At 37.2% G+C, this 27,900-nt stretch overlaps 1 long non-coding RNA gene across 1 annotated transcript in view; it reads left to right on the forward strand.

Moving 5' to 3' along the window:
• The window catches only part of LOC149128136 (uncharacterized), a 143,189-nt gene that overhangs the window by 19,644 nt on the left and 95,645 nt on the right, over positions 1–27,900 (forward strand). The window lies entirely within an intron of this gene.

A 27,900-nucleotide genomic window follows, 5' to 3' on the forward strand; every position in this document is an offset into this window, starting at 1 on the left:
TGCTTAGGTTAGAAGCAGTCTTCTAGGAGCCACTGTTGATTCAAATAACAGAAAGACAAACTGGTTCTAGAAGTTTAAATGTTTTGCTGTGGACCATTTCTTAAAGATGATAGGAAGAACTTGATCTGATAAAAAGAATGGGCTTCAATCTATCAATATGCATAATGTTATATTTGATAGAATTATTACATGATTATAGTGATGATTATATTTTCATCCTAAGTTGAGTCTTAAGCAATTCCAAAAAATACAAAAAACAATTTTCTGACAGGAAGAGCTAGACAGTGAGAGAGAGAGACAGAGAGAGAGGTCTTTCTTCCATTGGTTCACCCCCCCAAGTGGCCGCTATGGCTGGCGCACTGTGCCGATCCGAAGCCAGGAGCCAGGTGCTTCCTCCTGGTCTCCGACGTGGGTGCAGGGCCTAAGCACTTGGGCCATCCTCCACTGCCTTCCTGGGCCACAGCAGAGAGCTGGACTGGAGAGGAGCAACCGGGACTAGAACCCTGGTGCCGGCACTACAGGGGGAGGATTAGCCTAGTGAGCCGCAGTGCTGGCCACAAAAAACAATTTTGAAAACCAGAAGCATCTGAAATAATAAATTATTTCTCACTGTGATATATAAGATTTGAGGTCAAAATCACTTTGCATCATGTATTTGTTGGCCTTGATATGTTCCTTATCCCTCTTTCTTCTTTTTGAGAGTTTATTTGAGAGCATTGGAATTACTCACAGATTTTGAAACAAAAACCTTAAAGCCAGAAAAAAGTCTTCTGATATAATTGATTCCCAGGAATAAACCAATCTGAATTTATAATGTATTTAACTCCAAGGAAGAAATCCAAAGATGCTAGACTTCTGTTACATTGCAAACGTTTTACACAAATGGAGTAGTTTGAATAGAAATGACTCAGAAGGCTCTCCTCTCAACACCTTCATTTTGGCTCATGTTAACTTTATCATGTTTACCAATATAAATGAAAATAAGCACAAAGAAATTAAAAAAAGCAAATCAAAATCATCCTGTCAGGGCCAGCACCATGGCTCACTTGGGTAATCCTCTGCCTGCGGTGTCAGCATCCCATATGTGTGCCAGGTTCTAGTCCCAGTTGCTCCTCTTCCAGTCCAGCTCTCTGTTGTGGTCCAGCAAGGCAGTGGAGGATGGCCCAAGCGCTTGGGCCCTGCACCCACCTGGGAGACCAGGAGGAAGCACCTGGCTCATGGCTTTGGATTCTTGCAGTGTGCCAGCCGTAGTGGCCATTTGGGAGTGAACCAATGGAAGGAAGAACTTTCTCTTTGTCTCTCTCTCTCACTCTCTATAACTCTACCTGTCAAAAGAAAATCATCCTGTCTTCTTTTTTTAGTAGCTAGTTTATGGGAAGCAACAATAGAGCACTTATACACATATTGAAATTATCTAAACCGTATTTGATATGCAAGTTATAATAAGCACATGTCATTCTTTGGTTCTAGGGAGTCTCCTCAGTGATTTGTTTAAAATTCTACTTGGAAAATCAAAGTCTCTAAAGCAAATTTTACTACTTCTCATAAATAATAGCTTGAAAAGTTAGGGAAATTAGTTTCATCAAAGAGAAAAGTAGCCGGCGCTGCGGCTCACTAGGCTAATCCTCCGCCTAGCGGCGCCGGCACACCGGGTTCTAGTCCCGGTCGGGGCGCCAGATTCTGTCCCAGTTGCCCCTCTTCCAGGCCAGCTCTCTGCTGTGGCCCGGGAGTGCAGTGGAGGATGGCCCAGGTGCTTGGGCCCTGCACCCCATGGGAGACCAGGAAAAGCACCTGGCTCCTGGCTCCTGCCATCGGATCAGCGCGGTGAGCCGGCCGCAGCGCACTGGCCGCGGCGGCCACTGGAGGGTGAACCAAAGGCAAAAGGAAGACCTTTCTCTCTGTCTCTCTCTCTCACTGTCCACTCTGCCTGTCAAAAAAAAAAAAAAAAAAAAAAAAAGAGAAAAGTAGAATGAAATATGAACTATGAGTAGTAGAAAGGCAATTCAACCTAATTATTCTAAAATGCATTATAATTTTGTGATTTGTTTAAGGTGTGTGAAAATAATAACATATACTTGGCTAAATTAAAGCATTTTATTATTGCTTATTTATGTCCATCAAATAGGATTCTACATGACTATCTTTGGTATTGGTCTGCTCCTTCCAATCCCCCTCTTCAAACTATAAATAAATATATCCAAACTAAAAAAATTAAACCAAAAATGTTCCATCAAACTGGGAATGGAATAACTCTTGACATTGTCTTTTAAAATGTCTTAATTCAGTGATGTATGGCAACATGCAAACCATTTTCCAACTCTTCATCTACTTAACTTTGCTCACGGAGCCAAACATCCTAGTATAATGGGAAATTAATTATACTAAATCTGTGTTTTGTTTCAAGGTTGTGGAGAGCTAGGGATGGCTAGAAGAAAAGTTTAGTTCACCACTGTGGTTTTCCAGAGTGTGTTATTGACAACATGGAGCTGCAAAGACCATCTGGAACCCACAGATTAAATGTACTGACTATATTGAGTTGTTTATGCTTTACATATTGTTTACTTGCCTCACTCCCAAAGCAAAATTGGCAATCTGAAGTTTTAAATCATGGCATAGAAACTAAAAGAGAGATAAAAATAGAAAGAATAAAGTTAAAGATACTGAACTTTTCTGTTAGATATAGTTTGATTAATCATGATTTCAGTTTGGTTTCCCAACACCAGTGGTAAGATGAATAAAAACCCGGTTTCTGGAAGTGCTCGGCAGGTTTTCAGATATTGAGTGAACTTTCATACAACTCAGTTTCCTGTAATATAAAATTATGCTAGTACAAATCATTCATTAAAGGAAAAATACAATTATAAGAAAATTCAAATAATATAAATATACCAAGAAAGGATAACAAGAGAAACTAAGAAGGAGGCTACCTGGCACAAAATAAGGTGGCAAATATAAATCCAAATATTTTGTATTTTAAATGTAACTGTTCTAATTACTCCAACCAAAATACAGAAGTTTCCAAATTGAATTTTAATTTTAGAAATATCCAAATGTGTGTTATTTACAAAAGGCACAAATGAACATACTATTACAAAAATATCAAAAGCGAGTTGAAGGAGGAAGAAGCATTTTGCTAAGTCAAAAAGAAATGAAATCTTTTGAGACCTCACCTCCTTCAGGCTTCCCACATTCTTGGTCACTCTGTGAACACTTTGATTAAATTCCCTGTGTTCTATTGTGGACTTGACAAATTCAGACTCATTAGTTTAGCACAGTCTTTAATAAAAGGCCATTTGTTATTCGTTCCCCCCATTGCTTCTTAAGGCAAGATTCCATCAATGAGGGACTACTCCAATTTCCGGTTTTCAACTTTATTAGTTTCCAGCAAAAATTAATCAAGATTTCAGGTCAATGAATAAAGTCAGTCTAGCCCCTGAAGGACTGATGGCAAAAGAAAAATGTGACTTGGGAAGATTTTTATCATTGCCTTTAGAATTATAAAAAAAGTAATAACAAGCTGTTTAAAGGCTTTAACACTTCAATGGTCTGACTTACTTGTAATTTGGAAAAGTAAGCCCAGCTAGGACTAGTGAATGCAATTAAAAATAAAATGGAAAACTTGATTGTTTTTCCAGCATGAAAACATTAAAAAAATTAAATCTTTCCCTTTCTGTACAAGGATTGACTGTAATTACAGACAGCAGGGAATCTTACTATAAAATATGGAAATACTTTTACATTACCACTAGCCTGTACAGACGATTATTAAAGGATTATGGAAAAGCTGTGGTTTAATGAGTGCAGTTTTGAAAAGCAATGGAGGTAGAGCCATTAATACATAATACCGCTCCTTTCGCATCATTAGCTTGAAACACAGTCACAGAGAAACATGTTTAAACCAGCTCAGCCACCATTCTAGTAGTAATTTCCCATGAGTTGCTCTATCAGTCTTTCACAAGACAGGGAAACCCAGATAGTCAATGATGAAGCTTAAAAGCTATTTAGATGATTGCTGTCCTACAACATGGTTCAGAACGTTCTCATCCTGGCAAACATAATTGAAACCCTTGCTTTATAGTAGAATAAGTTTAGAAATGAATGGAAACTGGAAAACAGCAGTGGAGTAGAGACGTCCAAAGACAAGACGTCCTGAGTCGGAAGTCGTGAGTTGGAAGGAAAGTCAGAAAATGGTAATCATGTTGTATGCCATTTTAAAAACACTGTAGTCTCAGGGAGTTCATGACTCATTTTACAAGAGAATATTGTGACATTAAGCATGCAGGCCTCAACGCAGAGAACAGCCTGCCCCCTACAGTCCTTTTATGTGTACTCTGTGGAACTAAGCTTCCCCTGCTCCTGAATGAAAAATGAACTAAGTTTTTTTTTGGTTGATCTTAAGTAGCATATGCTCTTCAGTCACTTCAATTCATGCATCATCGTCTCAGTTTGATCGCCAATTGCTTATATCTGTGTAATAGTGACAGTCTCAGTCTTGCTTTCAACATAAAACTTCCTGTCTGATTTGCTTTTTATACTTGAGAGCCTAGAAAATGGAGAAAGTGCAAACAGTGTCTGTTTCAGTTCCACTGCATGCTCATATTCCTCCTACTCCTCTTGTCCCTGAGTGATTGGAGTGGTGGGAAGGAGGAGAGAAAATGAAAGCAGGAAATTTCCAAAGACTGTTGCTATTGCGGACACTTACCACTCTGAACCTAGCAGATATTTAAGGTCTGTCTCAGAAAACTCCCCCTCATGTTGATCACTGAATTGAAATTCCTCAAATGTTGACTTTATCTCCATTCCAATTTGTTCCTTGTTAATCCTTTCGCAGAGCCCAGGTGTCTGTCCTTATACCCAGTTCTCTTTGCTAAGAAGTTGGATGTGTTTGAAGACACTGAGTATTGTCTTCTTTGTTTGTTTTCATGATTATGTGCCAAATAAAATCCTCATGTTTGCACTACCCTGACAACTCTGAAAATCTGTGAGTGCTGGCCAATTCTTGGAAATAACAGTAGCTCCTCTTCTCTGTTGTTAGAGCAAGGCAACAATTACTCAGCCTACCTTAGATTTCTTTGGTGCGTATTAGACAACATAGAATGGAGTGGAACCAGAAGGAATGTTCTGAGGGTTTCCTATTTAGGGCCCTTTCCATAGGCCTGAGGTGGGTGACAGGTTCTCTTATTATCCTTCTGTATAGAAATTATGCTAAACATTATGCCAATTCATCTCTGTCAAAATTATATCCCCATGTGTAACCACCTGGAGACTTCTTACCTCCTCAAAGTTTTTGAGAAACACTTTTGGAATCATGGCTTCACACTGTTTTGGGAATGTGATACACACACACACACACACACAGAGCCATGTTACTTCAACCACAATGTCCTTTTTCCATCACATTACATTGGCATATGCAACCTGATGTATCATTGTACAAATAAGGAGACCATATAGTCACAGCTAATTTGGTTTGAGAGATCATTATTGAGCAAAATTATTGGATTAATATAGTTTTGGCTAGAAATTTAGTGAACAAAAATATCTTGAGTACTGTGTATGTTTTTCATTACCCTCTTGAACTAACTATAGCAATGCTCTGAGAAAAAAACAAGGAATAACACTTTGGATTTTACTATATTTATAATTGCAATTTTTTGTTGGCATCCTTCTGTTTATTTCAAATTATCATTGCTTTTTGCAGACTGAGTGGAGAGTTAGAGATCAACTAAGTAAAGAAATTTTCTTGAAGAAGTGAATATCACTGTGAATTTAGAACACTAATCCCCAGCACATTTCTTGCCCCTAAACAATTGCCTCTATTATGTCCCCACAAACATTTTGTCATATTTTTCAGGTAATGCATTTTCATAGACTGGCAAACCTAACTAGTTTGTACAATCATTAGTGCATAACACTAGGTCCTTTGGCTAACTATAGCTTAACTTTTCAGATGACAGGAACTGTTGAACATCATACGCTATTGTGTCCCTGAATAACACTATGTTCAGAAATTCCTTACAAGTTCATTAATGTATTTTCCAGAAAAGCTTGGTACAAAAGCATCCAGATAATTCTTTTAGTCACAAGACAAGCTAGTAATGAAAATTGCTGACAGTAAAGACTGCAGGGCTGAGTCCAAGAAACCTGGATTTTCCACTTCATGAAAGTGTCATCTCGCATAAGATATTTAATTTCCTTGGGCTTCATTTTTCTTGTTTTCCAAAATGTTTAATAATCCTATACAGCCTGCCTCACAGATTACAAAACATGTATTGTGCATGAAAGTGCTCTGAAATTTTAATAAAAGATTTAGTTACTTGCTTCAGTTTTCATTGCCATCATTGTTATCACTATTCTCTGGAATGTATTCTTTAAATCCTAATGTGGGATGTTATTGTTAGATTTTATTTCAAAAATTTTGAAGTATTGTAGATGCAGGTTCAAAAAATAAATTTATTGAAATATAGATTATATAATTTACTGATTTTTAAACATGCATACACATACAAAAATTCTTCGTCTGATATAATAGGATCTTGGGAGGTCTGAGAGACCAGAACTTGCCAGTTGAATAATGGATGCATCACAGATGTAGCTATCATCATTTTTGACAGGTTCGCTATAATTTGTCATTCTTGTTATTTAAGGGCAATCATGGCAAATGCCACTCACCTGTAGCTAAAGATTCAAAGATATTTTTGCATGAGATAAGGAACCACTGGATGTGCATGCAATTCATATCTATTTTGACAGAAAACTCAATATCTTGAAAGAATGATTTTGGTTTAATCTAGAGCAGGTCACCTAAAATAAATGCTTAAAAAGTCATAAATCAACAACACTCAATAAAGTAGTAAAGTTAGTACATTTCTTCTAGTTTTCAATGTCTATATTGAAAGCAGCTGTAACATTAGAAAAAGATCCAACCCCAAATGTGGAAGCAGTGCCAAACCCTCAAAACCACCAGGAGTATAAAACCACGTCCTATTTAATTGAAGCTGGATGAAGAGGGATAGTAAAATATTGCTTGAGGTTTTAGCACAGAGCTGTCCTCAAGCCAGGAGGAACAATGACCTCCAGATGTTCAGATGCTGCACATATTTCCTTTTCTAACGTTTTCATGTGGCTTCCAAGTTAATTGTTTATAGCAGTTGTAACTAGAAAATAACATTTTATTTTAGAGACTTCTCTCAAAGATGGATGTTTCAAAGTACAACTCCTCTCTTTCTCACTTAAACTTTGTGTCTCTTGGTGCTGAAGGGATGTAACTTTCTGCAGCCACCAAGGAGACTAATTCTTAAACAATTGCAACTTGCTGTCTGGCTAAGGAAGCACCATTGAAACAGACCATTTCCACAACTTTCAGCTAAGGGGTGGTCTAATTAAGTGTAAAATAACGTATTTCTGATTATTACATTTAAGAGATTTAAATAACTTGATCTGCACCATTTTATTAAGGTGGATACTCAGCCATATTCCACTTTAAGGAATTCTAAAACATTCTCTATTTTCTAAGTGATTTCAGTTAAGGTTGATTTAACTAATCAGGTATAATAAAGTAACTATTACTTTATAAGCATCCTGTTATCAGTGTGTAGAAGTTAATTTATTATTTTTGTTTTTTAATTTATGGCTTTTGGCATGATAGAACATAGACATTGTCAGAAATTATAAGGTAAACTAACATGATGTATTATTTTTTAAATAGATATATTTCTTGCTAAGATTTTCTGTTTGTTGGGATGCAGATTGAAGTAAGGAGTGAAGCTAAAATGGCATGGTTTTCCTGCTGTTTTCAACCTCCAGGAGGTATCATTGTCTGAAACATCCCATGAGCATCAGGGCCTGGCTATAATTGTGTGTGTGTAGGGGGGTGTCTTTGTATTAAAGAAAACTATTCTTTATTTTTTTCAGAAATATGCCCACTTAAATTTGATTTTAGCTTCTTAGAAAAACTACTTAAAAACTTCAATTTTCATTTTTTTAAAAAAAGTCTTCTGTTTTTGTTTTTGTTTCAGGGATGATGCTTTCAAGGAACCATAATTGTTCCCTACAGCAAATTTAATCATTGCTCTTTTCTGTGTAGTTACTTTATCCTGAGATATCTACCACAAGAATAACTCTAAGTATTAGTTTTGCTAGCTTTCTATTGCAGCAATAAAAATTGACTACAAACTAAGTGATTTAAACAATACAAACATAGTCTTTTATAGTTATGGAGGTCGGAGTACCAAATAGGGCTTAATCAAAATTGTGCACAGGACTGAGTTTCTTTTTAGAATCTCAGAGGAAGGATATATTTCTCAGACTTTTCCAACTTCAGAGGTGCACACATTCCATGACTTTTTCTGTCTCTAAAGCTGGCCTCTTCTGCAATCTCTCTTAGTCTGACATGCAATTTTCAACTTTCCTGTTTCACTGATAAGGATCCTGGTGATTAGATTGGACCCCACTTGGATAACCCAGAATTTTCTCCTCATTGCCTAGTCAGTGATTAGCTACTCTAATTCCATCATAAACATATTTGTCCACTGTTAAGTAATATTACATATTCAAAGGTTTCATCTTGAGGGTGGAGGCATTGGAGGAAGGTGTTACACTATCTATTACAACAGCTGATTAAGTAAAGATTCTTAACATGATTTCTTTGAAAGTTAAACCTCATACCTGAATGTACTCTAATGCTCTTATCCCTAGAATTCATTATCTTCACACCTAATAGGAATTTGGACTGGATATTATGCTTTAGATATTATTTTCCAATTAAAATTTATAGTATTTTAGGGCCATAATATGTTGACTTTTAGACTTTTATTGACTAACCAACAAGGACAAAATAAACAGAATAGGTGTAGCCTTCATATTCTCTTTGTTTGAAGTTCTTTCTTTTTAATATTGTTGTTGTAACTTCAAAATCTCTTCTGCAAATTCAGGGTGCTGCATCCAGAAAGGAACTTGTACATGGCAGGCTGCCTGCCTTTTAGGGAACCTCCTGAAGTATATGGCACACATTCCCATAATGCAGACACCTGTTAATCCATTTGAAATACTTCTGGTTGCTAACTTTGTGTTTGTAAACTGCAAGTCTTGAATGTTCATTGTATGCCACATGCTTTGTGAGCAGCCTTTTGTTTACCCCACAGAACCTCCTTTGTAGTTGGTTCAGCAGAGGCTCAGCAGTATTAGGAAGTTTCGACAGAGTTACACAGCCAATATGTGGTAGAGTGTTTACATTTCGCTCTATTTGAGGTAATTAAGGTACCCAATAATACCCAAGTAACAAAAACTAAGGAAGAAGAATTTTAAAAATAACTGTAGTTATGGGGAGAAGTAAAAATGGGAATAGCAATATCATATTAATGAGGACAATGAAGGTTTGAGGATTGAATGTTCAATACTGTAAGATGATTTAATTAGCCCTGAGACACCTAGAAGAGAGGAAGACTACCATGATGATTAATCAGATGGCAAACCACAAGCAGTACAAAAGTGTTAGGAATGGTATAAAGAGATTAAAAAAATGCTTTCAAAACTGAAAGCAATGAAGGAAAGGGAATGGACAGAAAAGAATGGAAGACAAGGACTTGTTAATGCTATATAATGAGCTGGGAATAGCGTTCACACAGGTGAATATCAGATTGAATCTTGAGTCTGCCATTTAGTAGCCATAACTTTATCTGGTTAATTATTTGAGCATCAGCTTGCTATCTGAAAAACAGAGGCAATTATAACTCATTAATGCTGCAAGGAAAAATTATTGAAATATTAGATACCACTAGCTCTATAGGATTGAAATGATGCAAAACAATGGGCTTACTTGAAGACAGCACAGAGACAGTGAAAAAAAGAGAAATAAAAGAGATGGCAGATTTTGCAGAGATTGAGAAGGAGCAGAATCTGGAGTCCAGATGGAAGGGTTAAGGTTCAGCCAAAGATGTGCATTGTGCCTGTCTCCTCAAGTAAACTCATCAAGCCCTTCCACTGTGGCGAGATATCATGTGATTGCATGAAACAGAGCTTAGGAGGGGAAAAGCCTCTCTGATCGCCTTTCGTTCTTCAGACTTCCATTGGCCCTACTTCTGTCTCTGTTTACTCGCTTCTGGAACTCCTGCCAAGAAAGCAAGCAAGGACTCAGAAGAGCTAGTCAAATACATACATTACTGGGTTTCTGCAACTTGCTTAGCCTGCCAACTTCACTATATTAATGTATGACCTGTGTGCAGTGGCATCAAGGTGAAGATCGCATTGTCCCTAGGACAATGACAGTAGGTCAGGAGATGGTGGTACATTGGGCATCGGTACATTGGGACAGCTGTACTCTAATTTGAGCGAATGTACTGCTGCAGCACTTGTGACTTATCATAGAAAGAAGGCGACGTGTTCTAGTCGGTTTTGGTCTGTGGCCGGATTGTGTCATGTAGCTGTGTTTCCTTTTTTCTTTTTTTTTATGAGAAGTTATTACAATAGAGAAATCAGCAGGATTACTCTGTATTCTCACGTTTGGCCTCCCATAAGACACTGTGTGACTTTACATTAGAAATTAGAACAAGGAACGCTTCACTGCTCCTGTTGACATTGTGTGATTTCTTTTATCCCTCAGGGGGAAAAGTGGCGCATATTCCATTGCTTCTTTATTTTTTTTCCTGTATTTTCTCATCGAAAACTCAAAAATATCCCAAACAGTATTGGAGTAACTGCTATTTTGGGTTCTTTGTAGAATTTTGTTTTTAATATTTACATCACAATGCTCAGTAAAACAATGCTCAACTATATATTCAACTTAATATAACTAAAACATAGTCCTTGGAAAATAACTATAAAGACTCAGCGAAATGTTAACAGAGGTGGTGATTCAGTGGTGAGATAATGGATTGGCTTTCTCTTGTATTAAATAATTAGAGCATTTTTTACTTTAATATAAAAGTAAATAATGAGACTTTATTCATCTTATTTTGCTGTATGTATTTCTTTGCTCTGCCATTTTGTCAGTGGTTTCTGGTCATCTCAAATTAATCATTATTTGGTAGCTGACAGGTAATTAATAATATGTAATGGAAAAAATACTTTCTCACATAAATATTTATATAGATCAAATATACATAATTTCTTTTTAATGCTTTCTCTTTAACTGGACTATAATTTTAAAGAATATCATATTGTCTTGAGGATTCAATTCATAACAGGAAAATAAAAAATGGAAAGTTAACAGAACCCAAATAATAGAAAATGATAAAAATCAAGTGGGAAAAATTTATATACTAGATAACTCAACTTGTGGTATTTGTTCTACTTACAAATTCTTTTTTTAACTTTTATTTAGTAAATATGATTTTCCAAAGTACAGTTTATTGATTACAATGGCTTCCCCCCCCATAACTTCCCTCCCACCTGAAACCCTCCCATCTTCTGCTCTCTCTCCCATTCCATTCACATCAAGATTCATTTTCAATTATCTTTATATACAGAATATCAGTTTAGTATATATTAAAATTTCATCATTTTGCACCCACACAGAACATAAAGTGTAAAATACTGTTTCAGTACTAGTTATAGCATTAATTCACATTGGACAACACATTAAGGACAGAGATCCCACATAAAGAGTGAGTACACAGTGACTCCTGTTGTTGACTTAACAATTTGACACTCTTGTTCATGGCCTCAGTAATCTCCCTAGGCTCTAGTCATGAGTTGCCAAAGCTATGGAAACCTCTTGAGTTCGCGTACTTCAATCTTATTTAGACAAGGTCATTGTCAAAGTGAAAGTTCTCTCCTCCCTTCAGAGAAAGGTACCTCCTTCTTTGATGGCCCATTCTTTCTACTGGAATCTCACTCGCAGAGATATTTCATTTAGGTCTTCTTTTTTTTTTTTTTTTTCAGAGTGTCTTGGCTTTCCATGCCTAAAATACTCTCATGGGCTCTTCAGCCAGATCCGCATGCCTTAAGGGCTGATTCTGAGGCCAGAGTGCTGTTTAGGACATCTGCCATTCTATGAGTCTGCTGTGTATCCTGCTTCCCATGTTGGATCATTCTCTCCCTTTTTTATTCTATCAGTTAGTATTTGCAGACATAGTCTTGTTTGTGTGATCCCTTTGACTCTTAGACCTATCAGTATGATCAATTGTGAATTGAAATTGATCACTTGGACTAGTGAGATGGCATTGGTACATGCCACCTTGATGGGATTGTATTGGAATCCTCTGGCACATTTCTAACTCCACCATTTGGGGCAAGTCCGATTGAGATTGTCCCAAATTGTACATCTCCTCCCTCTCTTCTTCCCACTCTTATATTTAACAGGGATCACTTTTCAGTTGAATTTCAACACCTAAGAATAAATGTGTGCTAATTACAGAGTTCAACCAATAGTATTAACTAGAACAAAAAAATACTAAAATGGATAAAGTATTAAATTGTACATTAACAGTCAGGTCAAGGGCTAAATATTGAATGCATTTTATTCCCAGTTACTCATTTTGTGTCATTCACATAGCAAAATAGAACAAACTTAAAGCATAGAAAATACATCCACAATTTTTTTATGAAAGACAAGAATTCAGAACTTTAGAACATAAGGAAAAATTTAAAAAGCCACTTAATATATATGAGTGCTTCTAAAAGACTGCAGAAAGTGAAATTAAAATCAAGTTTATTTTGGATAACAAAATATATGCTATATAAATAACACAAAATGAGCAACTGGGAACAAAATGCCCTCAATATTTATTTATTTGGGAATAGAGAGAAAAAAGAGAGAGAAATTCAGTGGGAGAGATACCTTTTATCTGTGGTTTCACTCACCAAATGTCTGCAACAGCCAGGACTGGGCAAAGGCAAAGCCAGGAACTCCATCTGTGTTTTCCACATGTGTTCCCATGATTCAGTATTTGGATCATCATCCACTGCCTTCTTTAGTTCACTACCAGGAAGTTGAACTGGAAGTTGAGCAGCCAGGACTCAAACCAACACTAGGATATGAGATATGGGCCTCACAAGTGGTGGCATAACATGACTTGCCACAGTACCAGCCCCTAATAAAGAAATCAATTTCTTAGAGGCTAGACCTTGAGCAGCCTAAAGCAGAGGGCCCACCTGAAAAGGGTCATTTTCCTGCATTATTTTAAGACAGATGATATCACATGCTGAGAGAAAGCAAGAAAGGGAGCTCATAACCTCAAGCTCTTTAAATTAGCGGCTAATCTATTCCAAAGAAAAGAAACTGTTGCCTTGGGGATGCAGTTACTAACAAATGCTTTTTGGGAGTATGTTAATGTCCTACCATACTTTTTTTTTTGTAGATGTGTTGTTTAGCCTACAAGTAGATTTTCATTTTAGTAACTACTTTACATGTATAGAATTTAAACTGAATCTTTTTTTTTTTGTTAGTTTATCATTCTTTTCACTGGCAATCCATATATATATATATATATATATATATATCATTCTTTTTTCCCATTTTTCTGTGAACTTTTCTTTTTTTTAACTTTTATTTAATGAATATAAATTTCCAAAGTACAGCTTATGGATTACAATGGCTTCACCCCCCCCCCATAACTTCCCTCCCACCTGCAACCCTCCCCTTTCCCACTCCCTCTCCCCTTCCATTCACATCAAGATTCATTTTCGATTCTCTTTATATACAGAAGATCAGTTTAGCATATATTAAGTAAAGATTTCAACAGTTTGCACCCACATAGAAACACAAAGTGAAAAATACTGTTTGAGTACTAGTTATAGCATTAAATCACAATGTACAGCACACTAAGGACAGAGATCCTACATGAGGAGTAAGTGCACAGTGACTCCTGTTGTTGACTTAATGAATTCTTAAAAGAAGCAAAAGTGTGTGCAAGGAAGCCTCATGGAAAACCAGAATACTGCCATCTAAGTGTCAGGATTTGTGGCTTTAGGGAAGAGGGAGAGGCTCTCCATGGCCTAAATTAGTTAGTTTCTCCTCTGACTTGTTCTCCTGACTGAGATTCATGTGAGGGAGCAGTGCAGAGAAGAGGAAGAAGACAAGGGAAGGGAAAGAATAAATATGGGCATGGGGAGGAAAAAGCAGCCTTGCAGCCCTCAGGTAACGGTAATGAAGAAGACTCATATCCTTATTTTAGGACTCCAGGAAGGGAGAAATTTTAATCTGAATACTGAAGGAAAAAATTGATAATATAAAAGCAAGCTTTTTTGACTTTTTCCTTGTATAGTTTTTATTGTCAAAAGAATGTTCTTATTTCTAGCAATTTATTTTACAAGCAATAGAATACATGAAATTTTTGTTAAATGGTTGCATGCTTGTTGGGAAACATCCTTAACATAAATCAAATTGAGAATGTAAGTATGAAAGTCTTGGTAGTGAATAGGGTACTGGTGATCTCTTCCAATATATTACATATTATTTCCATTTATGCTGTTTTTAGACTTAAAGCATATTCCATTTGTGTCCTTGGTTGAAGTAATAATTTAAAATACATAAATAATTTAGCAGCACATCTCAAGGACCTAGAAAAGTAAGAACAAACCAAGTACAAAATTAATAGGAAAAGAGAAAAGATAAAAATTAGGAAATAAAAACAAAGTAAATTAGGAAAAATGAGGAAATAAAATTTAAATAAAATTCATGCAGTATCATTATTGAAATGAAAAGCTATCCTTCTTTGAAGAATATAGACAAGATTGAAAACCACTTGGCAAACAAATAAATAGTTAAATAAATGGGGATGACCCAAACTAATAAAATCACAGATGAAAAAATAGATATCAAAACTGATGCTACAAAGAATCTGTGAGAATTATTACAAATAGCTATGTGCCAACAAGTTGGAAAATGTAGAAGAAATAGGTAGATTTTAGGGCACATACAATTTAACAAAATTGGTAAATAAAACATAGAAAACCTGAGTAGACCAGTAACCAAAATGAGATTGAATCAGTAATAAAGGCTCTCCAACAAAGAAAATCCTAGGAGCTGATGGTTTCAATGGTGAATTCTACCACAATTTAAAAGGAGAACTAATCCCAATTTTTTTTATACTACTCAAAACAATTAAAAGGGAGGAAATCCTCACAAACTACTTCTTTAAGGCCAGCATTGTCTTACTTCCAGGAAAAAAGATACAATAAAGAGAATTGTAGGCCAATATCCCTCATAGTTGCAAAATTCCTCAACAAAATACTGGCTAATCGACTCTAATAGTACATCAAAGAGATCTTCACTCAGACCAAGTGGGATTTATCTCAGGAACACAACTTATGCAAATCAAAAAGCATGATACATCATATTAACAAACTGAAGAGTAAAACCCACACGATTATCTCAGTAGAGGTGGAGAATGCACTTGATACAATACAACATCCTTTCAAGATAAGAACCTCAAGCAAATTGAGTATAGAAGGAACACAATCAAGGCAATGTATGACAAATTCACAGTCAGCATCATATTGAAAAGGGAAAAGCTGGAAGCATTTCCAGTAAGATACAGCACCAGATAAGGATGCCCAGTGTCATGATTACTGTTCAATATAGTTCTGAAGTTTTAACCAGAGCATTATTCAAGAAAGGAAATCAAAGTGTTACAAATTGCAAAAGAGGACATCAAATTATCCCTTTTTGCAGATGACATGATCCTTATGAAAAATGTCCTATCAGCATGTTTGCCTTTCTTATTTTTTTTTTATTTTTAACAGGCAGAGTGGACAGTGAGAGAGAGACAGAGAGAAAGGTCTTCCTTTTGCCGTTGGTTCACCCTCCAATGGCCGCCGCGGCTGGCACGCTGTGGCCAGCGCATCGCACTGATCTGAAGCCAGGAGCCAGGTGCTTCTCCTGGTCTCCCATGCGGGTGCAGGGCCCAAGGACTTGGGCCATCCTCCACTGCACTCCCTGGCCACAGCAGAGAGCTGGCCTGGAATAGGGGCAACCGGGACAGAATTCGGCACCCCGACCGGGACTAGGACCTGGTGTACCAGCACCGCAAGGTGGAGGATTAGCCTAGTGAGCTGTGGCGCCAGCCGCCTTTCTTATTTTAAAATGAGTATGTCTTTAATGGGAGGACTGTGGAAGAGCTTCATTTGTTAAAAATAACCGGTTGTTGAGGACAGGGTTGTAAGGCAGCATCACCAGCATTACATAGTGGGTGTTGGGCTAAGTCGCAGCTGCTCTGCTTCTGATACAGCATCCTGGTAATGCACCTGGAAAGATAGCAGATGATGATCCAAGTACTTGTGTCGCTCCCCCTCTTCGTGGAGGAACGACACTAGACCCTGCGCTGTTTGTCTGTCTGCTCGGCCCTTCCCGGGTTTGCTGCTGGTCCTTCCCGGGTTGGCTGCCGATCCCTCCACCTCCGTGGAGGGGCGGCTCCCCCTGCCACTTTCCCCACTTCCGCGGGAGAGCAGCACACCGCCGGCCGGCTCTCTCGGGGGCTGCTCAGGTGTCCCTTCAGATAGATGTTCCTGGTGCATGTTGTCTCTCTCCTCCTTTATAGTCCTCTTCCACCAATCCCAACTCTGCTACCCACACACCGAGCACGCTGCTCTCCTCCAATCAGGAGCAGAATCAGCTCCTGCAGCTTATCAGTCAAATTGGCGAGAGGCAACTGTGTAGAAGTTGTTTCCTCCTCTCCCAGCGCCATATTGTGGGAAAGCAGATGCATAGAATAAGTCTTAATTCCAGTAACTTAGTCTAGTCCGAGTTGCTCCCCACATACTTGAGCCCTGAAACGCACATGGGAGACCCAGATGGAATTAGTGGCTCCTGACTTCAGCTTCGTCCAGACCTGGCTTTTGCTGCCATTTGTGGAGTGAACCAGTGATGGAAAATCTTTCCCTCTCTCTCTCTATCATTCCTTCTCTCTCTGTCACTTTGTCATTCATATAAGTGCATAAACAAATCTGTAAACAAACAATTGTTTTTCACATAAATCTATGGTAAAACAATTGCCTTTAATGTTAGTGAATCACTTATTTCTCCAAGGAATCTTCAAAATGTTCGTGGAAATGAATATTGTGAAAAAACTATGCATGGTTTCAAAATTATTTTGCAACACAATAAAATACCCTTTTAAAAACATTTATTTATTTGGAAGGCAAAGAGTCAGGGATGGAGGGAGAGAGAGATAGAGAACCTTTCTGTTGGTTCACTCCCCAAATGGCCACAGTTGCTAGGGCTGGGCTTTGTGGAAAGCTGAGTGCTTGGACTACAATCCAAGTCTTTCACATTGATGACAGTATCCAACAAGCTGAGCACCACAGCTGCCCCCGGGTCTGCCTTAACTGGAAGCTGGAGTCAGGAGCTGAAGGTGCGAATTGAATCCAGATAGTGTGATGTGGTTGCAAGTCTCTTAATCACTAGGCTCAATGCCCACTAGAAAATAAACTTACCTTTTAGTTCTATTTTCAATAAACCTTTTGAGGTATACTTGCATATTGTCAAAGTATATAGAGAGATCTAGGTGCCTGCATCCTCAGACTTTACAAGTCCATGTGATTCTGTAACTAGTTCCATGCAAATAGCCAGAATGTGAAAGGTTTCACACTTGGATTTTATAAGTAGTGTAGAATTTATGGCTTCCAACATCATTCTGTTTCACATGCATTTGATTTATGAGGCATGAATGTAAATTTTGATCACCAACAGAAAAAGTACCTTAGAAAAATTATCTGCTATATGTCATAAACTGAACAACATTTAAGCAATTATATCTAGTGTTTTTAGTGAAATGATGGACCTGGTTTCCTCAGTCACCACTGTGTGTGTTTATATAAATGTGTCTCATGCAACGCAAAACAAGTTTACAAGACTAGACTTTTATCAGGATGTAACTAGTGATAACTAACTGGCTTGGTAATAATGGGAATTTATTAGCACAAGACTCCATGCAACAACTTCAAGTAAAATGAAAAAAGGATTAGAATATAAATTAAAAATCTAAAACTTCTGTCTTTTAGTTATATATTTCTGCAGTGTGTTTTAATATAAGTTGCTGTCCAACTGTTAAGTTTAAGTTAATAAACATATACAACCCACCTAGTGGAGCAAATGGAAATGCCATTGAAGGCCATGATTCAGTCACTTTTTTAAAAGTCATTATATTCAGTTAGCAGAGAAAAATCATTCAGCTTAATCTTCCTTTAATACACACTAAACACACTGAATGGGAAAAAGAAAGCACTCTGATTATTTTACTAGGCATTAATTTAAATTTAGAGAGTGAGACTTCTGTATAATTCAGCAAATCAATGGATCTAGATAAGACAGGAAATTCAATTAGAACCTTAAATGAATTTAATTCTTGCTCCACACCCCATATCATGCCCAATGTATATAAATCTCCAAAAACAGATGAGGAAATTGCTGATAAAAGTTTCTACTACTAAAATGTTTGGGCACAGATAGGATGCCCATATTTATGTACAGTCGTCTCAAATCCTCTTTTAATTGTGATCTTTATCTTTTTCCTAAAAGTAGTTTATCAAAACTATCTTTATGCAATTAATACATCTTGAGTCAAAAAACAAAGAGAAAAGAAAAAAGAAACTCAAGTTTTTACAACTGCAGAAAATAATGCCTCTCCATTTGTGGTTGTCCTCAAAGCTCTGCTCATTTTTGCAATGTCATTTAGAAAAATCCTTACACAAATCTTTCTGGTATACGGATCATCTTTGCCTCTCAGGACTGGCATGGGGAGGTCAGGGCGGGGACGGGGAGGGAGTATATTTCACTGCTTCCCCAAAGAGAACTACAGGCAGTTTTTCACTTTGCGTTCACTTAAATAAAATCCCCAATTGAGACACAAACCAGCCTGCATTTCACTGTAAAAAGTTAAGGATTTTACAAGATTGTTATTCTTTTGGGTAATGTTCTGGTTACAAAGTTCCATAGGATTTAAGTGATTCCCCGATCGTATGTTGTCTTCAAATCTCCGTGATTGTGGTAAGTTGTAGTTTTTCAGAAATGCATATATACAGTGCTACCTCAAAAGCTTTGTGGACAAATGGAATTAAAAGATAAGTTTATTTGGGTGTAAAATATTTGAAGTCCACGTATATTTTTTCATAATATGCGTTTCCCACGAACATTTTAAGTATGCTGTAGCACTGGTACAGATATGCTTGGACGTAGATTTTCTGAGCTGTGGGTACTTCCATCAGGTAGAAGGAAAGCATTGAGGCTTCAAAGATTACTTGTACTCCAAAGTATAATATGAAAATCGAGTGACACAGTTTTATAATGTTTAGTGCTATTCAGTGAGAAATTTATGGTGGCAACACGACAGCCAAATGTTTTTCCCATCTACCAGTTCTTTTCAAATTTGAAGGCACTGCCTTATTACAGAAAGATTTTATTGTAGTTAAAGCACCCGATTTGTTTCTGAGGCATTCCTGGAGCACTAGCAAGAGGAGCTAGGTCTAATCAATATTCTATATTACTTTTTCTTCTAACTCTTGCCTGAATATGTAATTTAAAAGAATCCTTAGTATATGAAATGAGAGCATAAACTATGGCTGAGAGACAGATTGATTCTGGTAAAAACCAATCCTTTTACTTCATTTCAACACATTTTCTTAAGGAGTGTGGACAAAAGAAGAAAATGAGGTTAGTAATTACTTCCTAATTTAGGTTCATGGTGACCTTGTACAAATTTTCTTACAATTCTGAGTACAAAGTCATATCCCACAGCCCACTAGATAGCAATAATTACAGAAGTAATTCTGGAAGAAAGGAAAGAAAAAAAAAAAAACACCTTCAAGTTGTTGACTCCAAATGTTCTCCTGAAATGAATCAGAAATTGAGCACTCCAGACCTTTCTGAATAATAGCTTTAAAGTTAAATAGGGATTGATGATCAGGCTACAGGCTTGCAGAGCTAGACTTTCTGGGGCAATCTGTCACAGTACCTGCCCAGCTCACAGACACACACACATACACACACACATTTAAAGCAGAAAATTAATCAATATAGTAATCAAAACCCTGAAAATGTCTTTTCTCTTTTAGCAATGATAGGCCTGCCTCTTGGTAGAGGATGTTTTTTTCCTAAAAGTAAATTTTGATGTATCTGACATATTTTCTCTGTATGTAGGTTTATGCCAGTCAGTTGAGACGACTGTGTGAGACTGGTAAGATTCGAAGCAGCAATCCTCGAGGGAACTGGCTAGGCACTGGGGTGCCTTGGGCTAAGCCACCACTGGCAATGCTGACATCCTGTGTCTATTCCAGTCCCCAAGCACAGCTTCAGCCTTATTTGGGAACCCAGTGCAAACGCCTCATTGAATCTCCACCTCTAACTTCATATCGCTTTTGGAACCCTAGGGGAGCGGAGGGTTGTAGAAGGGGGGATTTCTGCACTTGCGTTTTTAAAAGCCAGTTTGGAAATACATCACATGACCCCAGATGGGAAGAGAAGAAAATCTACATTGTCATTATAATCTCTTTATCACGTTTTAAAATCAATACATCTACTTGATCTTCTAAGCACTGAATTAAAGGTTTGCATAGTTGAACTCTCAGGGAAGAGTTGAGTTCTACTAGTTTTTGAAAAAAATTTTTTAAGTGTTTTTAAAAATATTTATTTATTTGAAAGTCAGAGTTACACAGAGAAGGAGAGGCAGAGAGAGAGAGAGAGAGAGAGAGAGAGAGGAAGAGAGAGAGGTTTTTTAAGTTTTAAAATTTGACTTTCTTTTCTTCCTCCCTCCTCTCTCTCCTTCCTTCCCTTCCTCTCTCTTTCCTTCCTTCCTTCCTTCCTTCCTTCCTTCCTTCCTTCCTTCCTTCCTTCCTCTCCCTCTCCCTCTCCCTCTCCCTCTCCCTCTCCCTCTCCCTCTCCCTCTCCCTCTCCTCTTCTCTTTTTTTCTTTCTTTCAAAATCAGATTTACAAAAAAAGAGAGACGGAGAGATCCATCCACTGGTTCACTCCCCAGATGGCCACATGACTAGGAATGGGCCAGGTCAAAACCAGCAACCAGGAGTTTCTTTTGGATCTCCCACATGGGTAGAAGGGATGAAAAAACTTGGGCCATCTTCCAATGCTTTTCCTAAGCCATTAGTAGGGAGCTGGATTGGAAGTAGAGCAGCTGGGTCTTGAACCAGTGCCCATATTGGCATCCTGGTGTCTCAGGCTGCAACTTTATCTGCTATGCCACAATGCCAGTCCCCAAAGTTAACATTTTCTTAGCATTCTGCCACATTCATCTCAAACACAGACATTATATACATACACATATATGCTATTTTTCTTGAAAACAGAGAACTTAATGTCAAAGTGAGGAAGTTTTGAGACCAGAAAATATTTTTGACCCAAATATAATACATGTCTTTCAACCTTCATCTAAGATATTTTGAGATAACTATCATTAATTGTGCTGCATTTTTTGTTCCTTGGGCTCCATCAGATAAGTGGTGTTTTCACTAAAAATAATCAAATGCAGTTTGAATGAGGCATGGAAAAACAGTAAAAATGAAAAGATGGAAGCAAGTCCCATTGGTGAGTTAGGGGCACAGCACTGGCTTTCACCATCTTAAAATTTAAAATGAATGGTTTTCTGCCTCTCTTTTCTGGTACATTGACTCTTTCCATGGTCTCTGCTCCAGTGCCAAAAGAGATTTTGAAAATAACTTCTCTACAGGGACTATTGTGATTTCAAAATTTAGCTTGAATAGTAGGCAGGCAAAGTTGGGAGAATTTGTTATGTTTCATTTAGAAATGCTGAAAGCATATTGCTCAGCTAAGAAAACAATGTCCCCAGTAGAAATTAAGTATCTTACCCTGCTCTGTATTTTGGGGAGAAGGAAGATTTGAAATAGAAACCTCCCAAGAAGTCATGCTTATAAAGTTTCAAAGGACTCAAGCCAACCATTTACTACATGAAAGGTTTTATATTTATTATGAGTTATAATGTATGAGTCTTGCAATGAAAATGGAAGTAATTACTACCATTTCCCAAGTCAGAGTCAAATTGTACCAAGTATTTGGATAAGCAATATGTTATACACATAAACCTATGTAACAAGGTGTTATACAAGTAAAGACTGGTAATTCTTTCAGTGATTTTGAAAACACTTCATTTTAAAGCACAAGTGATCAGTGTTTGTGGAAAAGAGATTGAGTTTGAAACAGAGGTGTATTTATTAAATCTTAGCCAATACATGCATTTGAAATTTCCATGATGATCTATCGGTATAGTTATCTATAAAATTTATTCTGGGGAAATATAAAGCACTTTAAACACACCAATCATATTTTAAAACAAATCAGTGATGAAACTAGGGTTAGAACACTGTATTTGCTATTCCAGCATTAATATCATACTCAGTTTTATCAACTGCTTATCTGGAAAAACTATTAACTACTATTTAATGTTTTAAATTTTTTTTAATTTATTTGAAAGGCAGAGTTACAGAGAACGAGAGAGAGAGAGAGATCTTACATCCTCTGGTTCACTCCCCAAATTGTCTCAATGGTTGGGGTGGCCCAGGCCAAAGCAAGGAACCAGGAGCTTCATCCGAGTTTCCCACGTGGGTGCAGGGACCCAAGGACTTGAGTTACCTTCTGTTGCTGTCCTAGGCATATTAGCAGGGAGCTGGATCCGAAACAGTGCAACTGAGATTTGAACCAGTACTTGTACGAGATGTCGGCATTGCAGGAGGTGGCTTAACCCATTATGCCACAATTCTGGCCCCAACCAATATGTACCTTTGTGTAGCTTATCCCCTCTTAATTTTCAATGTGGTCACCTAAAGTTTGTTTTATTAAAGATGAGAACAGTTAAATGAATTTACAGAAATCATGAGCTAATAAGTCCATGAGCCTAAATTAGTTGAAGCCGTTTGTCTTTGGTGAAATAGCACCAATTTTCTATGAAGAGTTATTTACTGGTCAGTAGTTTGTTTAAATATTTAATTTTGTATTTATTTGAAAGGAAGAATTACAGAGTGAGAGAGGGAGAGTCAGAGAGTGAGAGATCTTCAGTTTACCGGTTCTCTCCCCAAATGCCAAATGGTCACAACAGCCAGGGCTGGGCCAGGCTGAAACTAGGAACCTGTAACTCCAGCCAGGTCTCCTGTGTTGGGTGTGGTACAATCACTTGGGCCATCTTTCAGAGTTTTCCCAGATGAAGTAGAAGGGAGCTGGATCAGAATTGGAGCATCCAGGACTTGAAGTGGTGCACATATGGGATGCCAGAGTTCCAGGCAGCAGTTTAACTCCCAGTGTGACACTGTAGCTGAAATGTGTGTGTGTGAGATAGTATTGCCCCTTTCTGTGAGTGGGTAACAGTGGTATCAAGAACTTTGCCTGAGTTTGCCTTACTGTTTACTTCTTTGGGTTTATTTTTTCTCATCTTTAAACGAAAATCATAATAGTAGGAAGCTTATAAGAATTCACAGATAATTGAATAAAGTAACACACATAAACAAGTTATCATAGTGTGCTGTATGTTATATAATTACTTCATAAATATACTTCAAGAAGGTCATAGAAAATGAGATTAAAATGCAAATTTATTTTTATGGAAAAAATTTGAAATCCATCCATGGTTTTTTTCATAATACTCATTCCATGAACTTTGTAAACATGACTGTGTGGTAGTATAGCTGGTATATACTAAGTACTAAAATATAGTAGCTGTATTAGAGCATAAAATATATCACAAAATATTTAATATATCAAAATACATATAAGTATTTGTGGGATGACATATATTTATGACTTGTATGCAATATATATGTGCATTTATATCCATATTCGTGAAATATGCATATACAATTCAAAGATCATAACATAACTACAATGTACAGAGAAAGTAAACTTTTTTTTGGAAAAATATCTGTAAATAATAAGATGTTAATGTGATTGTAGTCCTCCTTTGGAAACATTTTTCATGGTTGCAAGAATGTTTCTTCCCCATTTTCTTCTTTCCAGAGGATGAGGTCAGAGTTTACAGAAAGAAGGGGCCAGAGTGTGACCCATGTGTCTGTGAGGCAGAGAAGAGGCAGTCAGGTGTTCATCCAGGATATCTTCCGATCCTCTGGTGAACAGGTACTGAATTCTAAATCATTTTTAAAAATATTGGTTCTATTAAAAATTCTATAATGCACATGTGCATCATGTTACTTTCAATTAGTTTGGACTATCAGTCAAATAATGTAAAACAACAATTATTCAGATAAACTTTTAATGGTAATTATGTACTCAAATGAAATTTGTGTGCATTTTGTCACTGAGTATTGAGACTTTAGGCATCATAATCTAGCAGTCTAGCATATGGAGACTAATAACTGGTGTGATTTTAATTAATTTCCACTTTTCTTGCATCACATACCTCAAAAGCCCATAAGTAATGGGAAGGATTTTATAAATACTTTTTGAACATGCTTAGAAGTTGAATGAACAAACCAAGATTCATTTCTCAGTTAGCATGTAAAAAGTTACAGGACCCATTCATTCCCATGCTAACAATGAGAAAAAGGCAGATAAGCTTAAATATTTATGATATTTGTAAATGCAGTAGACAGATAAGGGAATAATGAGTGATTTTATAAGAAGCAGAGATTTAAGTAGTAAATTCTAGTGTTTCACAGTAGAGTGGATAACAATGGTTCACAAAAATATAATGTATTTGCCATAAAGATGAAGACCTGTAATAGAGCAGCTGGTAGCCTCCAACCACAAGGAAAAGATAAGAAAATAGGCTGATTGACTGGTTTGATGCACTTATATTGTGTATATGTCTTGGAATATTGCACTGTACTGCATAAAAATATATAAATATCACATATTAATTAAAAATTTAAAATATAAGATAATATAAAATAAAGAAATAAAGCAAGAAAGGAAGAACAAGTCTGATTTTCTCTTGGCAAGTCAGTGGGAAGAGTAGAACTCCACTCTCCACTGCAGAAGGGGGTGAAGGAACGAGTCAGCCTTCCTGGCCACATGTGGACTGGCATGATGGATTAGTATCCAGAGGGGCACTGAGCACAGGCAAGCCTGGATCCACTTGAATCAACATTTCCATGGACCTTCAAAGAGTGTAACAGTTATGTTCACAATGGGAGGCAGCAGCAATGGGTCTAGTACTTGGGTCTCTGCCACCCACCTGAGAGACATAGATTGAATTCTGGGAGCCTGGATTTGGCCAGTTCAGCTCTGGCTGTTGCATGTATTGGTGACTAATGAAGCAGATGGAAGATTAATTAAACTCTTTCTCTCTCTCTCTCTGCCTTTCAAGAAAATAAAAATAGAACTTTAAAATAAAAAGTTATTGATTCGATAATTAAAATGCAAATGATGCTTTGAACTAAATAAAATCCACTTTAATTTTTATGAAAAAGTATGTAAAGGAAAGGATTTAAGATTGGGTAGGTTTGGTTTGCTGAAAGAGAGCTCTTCTGAGGTCTACAAGCCATCATTACTTAAAAGGCACTGACAGCTTAAAGCTGTAGATAATGTGAGAAAAGACAGTTTCCTATAGAAGTTTTGGGGGTTTTAAACATTTAAAAAACATGAAAATATTTGATCAACAAAGATTTTACATATTAATAGGGAACAGTGTAACATTTCAATACATGTGCACAATGTTTAGTGATTAAATTGGGACAATTTTTTTTTTTTAAGATTTATTTTTTTATTTGAAAGTCAGAGTTACACAGAGAGAGAGAAGCAGAGAGAGAGAGAGGTCTTCCGTCCAAAGGTTCACTCCCCAGATGGCCGCAGCGGCTGGAGCTGTGCCGATCCGAAGCCAGGAGCCAGGAGCTTCTTCTGGGTCTCCCATGCAGGTGCAGAGACCCAAGGACATGGGCCATCTTTTACTGCCTTCCCAGGCCATAGCAGAGAGCTGGATTGGAAGTGGAACAGTCAGGTTTCAAACTGGTTTCCATATGGGATGCTGGTACTTCAGGCCAGGGTATTAACCCACTGCACCACAGTGCTGGCCCCAAATTGGGACAATTAACATCTCCCCTTCTCTATCTGATTGAAGCCTTAGAACATATCAGAGTTAAATAAAAGGAATAGATTCTTGGTGTTACGTAACACCATGGGGTGACCACAGCTCACAATTATCTATCATGGTATTCAGCTTAGGAACTTTGGGAGGTGCAGTTGTACTGAGGAACTCTGAAAATGCACCTACTGGAGGGCAGACGCTGCTAAAGCCTCGATTTGGATCCCAGGTGCTGAGAGAAAGCCCCCAGGTGAAGGGTCCCCCAGCCTTCACCAAGTGCACCGCAGTGAGCATCCAAAGTCTGGGGGGCAGCGCATCAGGGTGCAGAGCGATCTCTCAGGGTGCAGAAAACTGGCAGTGCAGCTGATGTCAGACTCTAAGGCACAGGCAGATCTTCTCAGGAAGCTAGGAAATAGATTGAAGAATTCAGGAAGATCTGCAGAGTCTTGAGATTGGGAGAACAGGAAGGCGTGCTTATTCCCACCAATGGTGACAAATATTTTACTGGAAATTCTAACCTGCAAAAAGAAGGAACATCCTAGAATATGAAGAGAGAGAAGAAGAAACGTTTTCTTATTCACCTATAACGTGACCGCCTTGTAGACCACATTATGCATCACAAAATCAGGTAGACAAACACTCTAACTCAGAACTGTGACCAGAAGTATAAAGAATAAGAAACCACAACACTGAAAGATGGCAGTTTGCTGGATGTGTCTGTTGTTGGGCCACAAGAATAGATTTTTAATTTTTTTGGAATTTTTGTGCACTGGTTGTAAAACACAGAAATTTAAAATATTAAACTTACTTTCAAATAAATTGTGTTAAAATCAAAGATAATGTAAACTCAAAAAGATCATTTCCCAATGTCTTTATTACATTTCTACAGCCTTGAGTATTTTTACACCTTTTGTATCTATATGATGGGAATACCATAGTAAGGTGTGGTACTATAGCCAGCTTCCCAACTTAGGATTCAGTGAGATTCATCAGAAACTTTTCATCTGTCATGTAATACACCATGAAAATCAGAAAACATTACAAAAATCAGATTATACATTTCCAGATACTATAATTGAAAATTACAGATAATTTCAATATAAAAAATCAATACCTAGATGTAAAATAAATATGACATATGCATAAATATCTGCAATAGAATAAAAATTGCTTAAGTTAAAATAGACCTAAATAAATGGGTCATGGATTGTACACAGATTGTAAAGCTCAATATTATTGAGATTTCCATTATTGCCAAGTTAACATATGGAATCAACAAAATCAAAATAAAAATCCTAGTTGCTTTTTAAAAATATTTACAAATTTGTCCTAAAATGAGTACCAGAATGCAAAAATATGAACTACTAAAATAGCGTTTTTAAAAAGATGAACAAAATTAGAGGACTTTACATTAGCAGATTTTAAGACTATTATAAAGCTACAGTAATGAAGAGAGTAGGGTGTTGTATACAGATAGACAGATAAGTGGAATATAGAGGTCAGAATATGCTCAAACATATATGATCCACTGACCTTTTGGCAAAGTTCCAAACAAATTCAGTGAGAGACAATCTTTTTAACAAGTGATGTTGTAAGATCTGAATATCCACAAGGAAAGAAAGTCAACTTCGTCCCCTGCTCCATTCCATATACAATGGAGTGAGCAAAGATTTTTTTTTCAGACAAGACATAACAAGCATTAAACATAAATGAAAAGTGACAAATTATATCTCATAAAAATATAAATTTCTTGTTCATCAAAAGACACTTGGATGGGCATTTGGCACAGTGGTTAAGATGTCAGTTGGTATGACTACAGCCTTTATCTGAGTAGCCGGATTTCAGACCTGGCTCCACTTCTGATTTCAGCTTCTTGCTAAAGCACGCCCCGAGGGGCAGCAGGTGATGGCTCAAGTACTTGGGTCTCTGCCACCCACAATGGAGGCACAGATTGAGTTCCAAGATCCTG

This window comes from Oryctolagus cuniculus, chromosome 2 (genome assembly GCF_051225735.1).
Source record: "Oryctolagus cuniculus isolate XC-2025 breed Fujian yellow rabbit chromosome 2, ASM5122573v1, whole genome shotgun sequence".
Lineage (NCBI taxonomy): Eukaryota > Metazoa > Chordata > Mammalia > Lagomorpha > Leporidae > Oryctolagus > Oryctolagus cuniculus.